The following is a 5,447-nucleotide window of genomic DNA, read 5'->3' as shown; positions in this document are numbered from 1 at the left end:
TACATGGAATCGCAACACAAGACTAATGGTTTATAAACACTTAACGAATGAATTAAGCTTCCGCTGTATACTGTGAATTGTTTGTAATGTTGTAACACTTAATGTTGATAATGAAAGTTTTATTTAAATATACCTATGAGTTCAATGTGAATGGTGGCTAGATCCTGGTACGTCACACGCCTCGCGGGGGTTTCCGCATGTGGTATTTTGGGGGTGTGACAGATTGGTATCAGATCCATTGGTTATAGCGAACTTGGTTTTAAAAGGGGAGAAACGTTTTTATAAAACCAGACTATAACCGAACAGTTCTGAAAATGTGAATACGACCATGACACTCAGCTCCAGATTGCAAGGTTCGTCTCTCGTATACTTATTGTACTGCATAACTAGTGAACACTTACATATGATATTGCATGTGATTGCACGTTTAGCACAACAGTAAGAATTCATGTATTACTTGCATGTGTTATGTGATTGATAGGGTGGTATTTCCCTAAACATTCATGATTTACACTTTGTGATGCTCTTTGTTTCCTACTCGAGGTTGAGGAACCATTTGACATAAGTTAAGAGGAGCTGAGATGAGCATACAAATCACAATATTATTGTGGGTGCACACATAATAATAATGTGGGGTGCATGCGAGTCCCAGTGAGCCTTAACAAGTGGAAAAGGGGTTCCGTTCCGTTATTTGATCGATGTGAAACATAACAAACATATAGGGGTCATAGCAGTTATTGTCCCCTATTCGAACGTGAACTTTTCATTCATCTCTGGATCCTTCCGAACCTCGATGCTATCGAGTATTACCTGAACACCCATCTGAACACCTAGCGAACCGTGTAGAATGTTAAGTGCTTATACGAACGTCCCTGAGTTGGATGTCGCAGCGTTAAATGATTAATCGATACCTTTCTTACTCCTCTTCGTTTGCTGGAACTCATGTATTGACGTCTTAGATCCCGAAGTGTGATCACTTCTGCAACACTCTCGTAACAGACCGTGTATTACTCAAGCAACTTGCAACATCGATGGACAGGAGGATGAGCATAGTACTTTACCGACCCCAGTACTTTGACGACCCTGATTATCGGAAATAAGCACCAGCGAATTGGCTTCAATCGAATCCTTAACCCTTGTCAGCGACTCATGGGAGTCAACTCTTACGAATCAATCAGGACATAAGCAATGACAATCGACTATAACGTGGAATGTATAACTGCCAGCACAGTGAGTAGTACTTTAGGACGTGGCTCAGAATGTGGAAAGATGGACCTTGATGGTGAAGAATCGTAGGGCTTCGTTTCGAGCAACGACATTGGGAGCAGCAGTCACAGCGACAACAAGGTATTCGTAACCCTAGCCTACAGTAAGGAAAGAAAGGTGCCTACAACATGGATTGGCCGTGGTTAGGTTAAGAAGACAACGACCAAAGGAACAATGACAGTACTTGAAATCCTTGTAATAAAAACAGGAACACTAGAAATGATGCTCATGGAAGGGCATTTAGAATTGGCATGGGCGACGCCAGGACTTTAGCAACATGGTAGCTAGTATGAGTAGCTAATCGCTTCGTCTCTGTTCCGTTTGACCCTGATGCTCCTTGAATTTGAACCTGTTGTGGAATCGGCTGACGGCAAGACAATCGACATTTCATATGTTAGTTGGGATGCAAACTCGACCTTGTGGGACAAGCGATCGACATCGATCTTCTTTCTGCTATCCTCGATGGTTTGAAGCAGTAGTTAGAATGGATTGGTAACATCACGCAGATATACCCTGTGAGAAGAAAACTTCGCGTACCCCTCTCCCTAGTGGAGAATCGTCATCTATTTCAAAGTATCGGAATTGTACAAAGGTTAGCGTCAATTCTGCAATGAAAGCTCGGAAGTGTCCACGGAAGGATTACCCCGCTATGTTAGCACTTAGTATTGGTGTTAAGGTTAAGGAAAAGATGATCGAGGATCCACCCTTTGTTTGTGATTTCTACCTATGTGCTACCAGAAGAACTATCAGGTGTACCTTCACATCGTCCGGAGGAATATCAGATCAGTATCATGTCAGAAGCAGCCCTGATTACTCGTACTCTTACCGTCCTGCACCAGGAGGGTTGCAAGAGTTGTATTAATCAACTACAGGGATTATTGAACAGGAGTTTTGTTGAATCTAGCTTTTCGCTTTAAGGAAGCCCCAGTTAGATCCATGAATTTTCGTATGTGTACTGATTATCGAGAACTTAGTAAGGTGACAGTTAAGAACCGCTTGCCTCGACCATGTATTGACAACCTATTGACCAGCTGCGAAGATCAAGCCCCATTCGAGGAGTGACTAACGAGTGAGCTATCACCAGATGGAAGTTCAAGGGGGAACATGTTCCTACAACAGCGTGTTGAACGCGATGCAGCCATTTCAACTTTGTATACCATGATCATTGAATTGATCAACACACCAGCAGCTTTAGGGGTCACATGAATCAACCGTATTTATTGACAACGTTCTGAATCATGACCAGGAGAAAGGAACACCATGGGTGGCATATGTATCCTATTTCAGCACTTCTATGGGAGGAGCCATTATGTGCAAAGTCTTGTTAAACGTCACAACTAGATTCGAGAGATGCATTTTAATCAGGTAACCAAACGAGTGGGAATACTCGTGGATCTCGCTGAGATGCATCTTGTTAGAAACTGTTCGACACCAAAGATTCCTTCGGGGATGCAGCAATTCCTTGGTTTCACTAGATACTATCTGATGTGTGTAAAATGCAACATATAAATCACATCAATTAAGGCATAAAACTAACCCTTATTAAGTACTAATGTTGGAAAAAGAGTGTTTTTGTCTTTCTTTTGTATTTTCAGGATGAAATGAGCTCAAAATCACAAAAGAAGCAAAAAGACAACTAATTCTAGCATAAATACAAGAAAAGGAATAAAAGTAGACTGCCCGGACCCTCAATGGCACCTCCCAAGGCAAAGAAGAAAAAACAGAAGACTGAACACGCCCCGTGTCCAGCGAACACGGGGCCGTGCCCAAGAAGCAGCAGAAAAGACAAACCAGTAGAAGCTTCCATTGCCCACCACGGGGCCGTGTCCAGCGGGCACGGGGGCGTGGTGAAAGTACAGCAGGCGCATTAATTGTAATTGCGAATTACAATTAATGAAGAGAGAGAATGTCAGACGGGCACGGGAGCGTGTCCAGCGGACACGGGGCCGTGCCCAGCCTTCTGTTCAGCCTATAAATAGGGGTGCTTGGTTTCATTCCATCTCATCCCTTGGCACACCACCTCTCTCACACTCCATCCACCACCCACCACCACCATAACACCATCATCCACCACCATCATCCATTGTCCATCGTAGAGTGTGTGAGTCGTCTCGGGATCCAAGATTGATCGTAAGAGTTCTTGACAATCAAGGCCATGTTTGCCTAAGTCTCTTACATCACTTGGTGAAGACAAGTGTTTAGTATAATACTTTTTATTTTTAATCTTTTGCACTTTTTATTTGGTTTTGTATTAATGACTTTAATAACTAGTTACTTATGTTGAAGGTGATCTTTCCTTATCGTTTGTCCGTGGTGTCTTGGCATTATTTTACTGTCTATATAAAATAAAAGATTTTCACCATTCATATCTCCACGGTTTATATGGAGGTATGTTGGCTACCTGGTCGGGGGTTAAGGGAACGGTTTGGTAAGGGTCTTTCCCTTGTTCAGCGTTTATAGGTCCTGCTTGGGACCTGGGTCAAATTTAGTAGGATCTCCTTCAATGCCCATAGGTATTGGATGGCGGGGATCCAAACTCTTTGACCCCCTCATAAGTTAACTACTATTAATACTATAACCCGGCTATTTAGTACTGTATCCCTGCTGACTCAGACTACTTAGCCGAGGGTAACGTCACCGCCAAAAGCGGGGCCTGCCACAATTTGCATTAATAACTTAATTCATTATCTTTCAATAATCCGACCCTTTAGGATTGTATCCTTGCTGACTCAAACTACTGGGTTGAGGGTAACGTCGCCTTCAAAAGAGGGGCCTACTACAATAACTAAGATAATCCCTTAAACAAGTGCAAAAGTGCGAAAATAATCAAAGGTTATACTAACACACGTGTCGTATCCAAGTGATTCATCTTGTCTATCTGTTTTTATTTTATTTTATTTTATTTTTCAGCATTTAGTTAGTTTTTATTTTTCTTAGTTTAAAACATTTTTCTCACTTTTTGATTTGATTAGACGTTGAGGATAAACCGGTATTAAAAGCTCTTGTGTCCTTGGACGACCTCGGTATCTTACCAACACTATACTACGTCCACGATGGGTGCACTTGCCCATATGTGTGTTTAGTGTTAGTAAATATCGTGTTTTATAAATTTAAAACTTGGCTAAAAGTGTAAAAAGGGGCTTAAATATACATCTAAAATATATTACACTACACACGCATCAAGTTTTTGGCGCCGTTGCCGGGGACACAAGGATTTTAAGAAAGTTAGGAATCAACGGCCTAATCATATTTTTATTATTTTCTTTGATTTTTAGGATTTTTCTTAAATTTTCAGCTTCTGCAGAGCTCAGCACGGGGCCGTGCCTGGTCGGACACGGGCCGTGCCCAGCATCGTTACTGGCAGTTTTTGTTTTCCAACTTACAGAAGGCTGACCACGGGGCCGTGCCGGTGCAACACGGGGCCGTGTCCAACTTCCAGTAACTGGGATCTGGAAAACAATCACTGAAATTCCGACCACGGGCCGTGTTCGCTCAACACGGGGCCGTGGTGAACCTTCTGACCAACATTCTTTTCTGTTTTTATTGCAGGACTTGGAACCCGACGCCAACCTCACGTAGTGTATGAGCTCCAGTTCCAATAAAGACATAAAAGAACCACTAGAAGAACCCGAACGCTTTCTCAGAAAAAGGTTAAAAGCCAAAAACCAAGAGAAGGTTTCGGGTGATCCACCTCCAATGGCGGACCAACGTACCCTTATGGATTATCTACGACCCACCGTAGGTAATCTTGGCGCCGCTATCAATGCTCCGAATGTCGAAGCCAATAACTTTGAACTTCGGCCGCATTTGATACAAATGCTCCAAAACTCCGCAACCTTCCACGGGCTTGCGGACGAGGATCCCCATCTACATATAACTAATTTCTTGGAAATATGTGATACCCTTCGGATCAATGGAGCATCAAACGACGCCATCCGCCTCCGTATGTTTCCCTTCTCACTAAAAGACCGAGCGAAAGCTTGGCTCAACGCCCTCCCAGTTGGATCGGTAAACACCTGGGATGAAGTAGCCCAAAAATTTCTATATAAGTATTTCCCTCCTGCTAAAACTGCTAAGTTAATGGCTGAAATTAATACATATTCACAAGAGGACGGGGAATCCTTATATGAAACTTGGGAAAGGTTCAAGGAGCTATTACGCAAGTGTCCCCATCACGGCCT

General features: G+C 42.8%; 1 non-coding gene across 1 annotated transcript; it reads right to left on the bottom strand.

The window, feature by feature from the left end:
• Window positions 1-5,340: 5,340 nt before the first annotated feature.
• Window positions 5,341-5,447, bottom strand: LOC118486987. The gene has a single exon (XR_004880154.1). It is a non-coding gene; the product is annotated as a small nucleolar RNA R71 (small nucleolar RNA).

The sequence above is a fragment of the Helianthus annuus genome, chromosome 14 (assembly GCF_002127325.2).
Source record: "Helianthus annuus cultivar XRQ/B chromosome 14, HanXRQr2.0-SUNRISE, whole genome shotgun sequence".
Lineage (NCBI taxonomy): Eukaryota > Viridiplantae > Streptophyta > Magnoliopsida > Asterales > Asteraceae > Helianthus > Helianthus annuus.
Note: the sequence above shows the minus strand (reverse complement) of the source record. Positions and strands in the feature narration are given on the sequence as shown.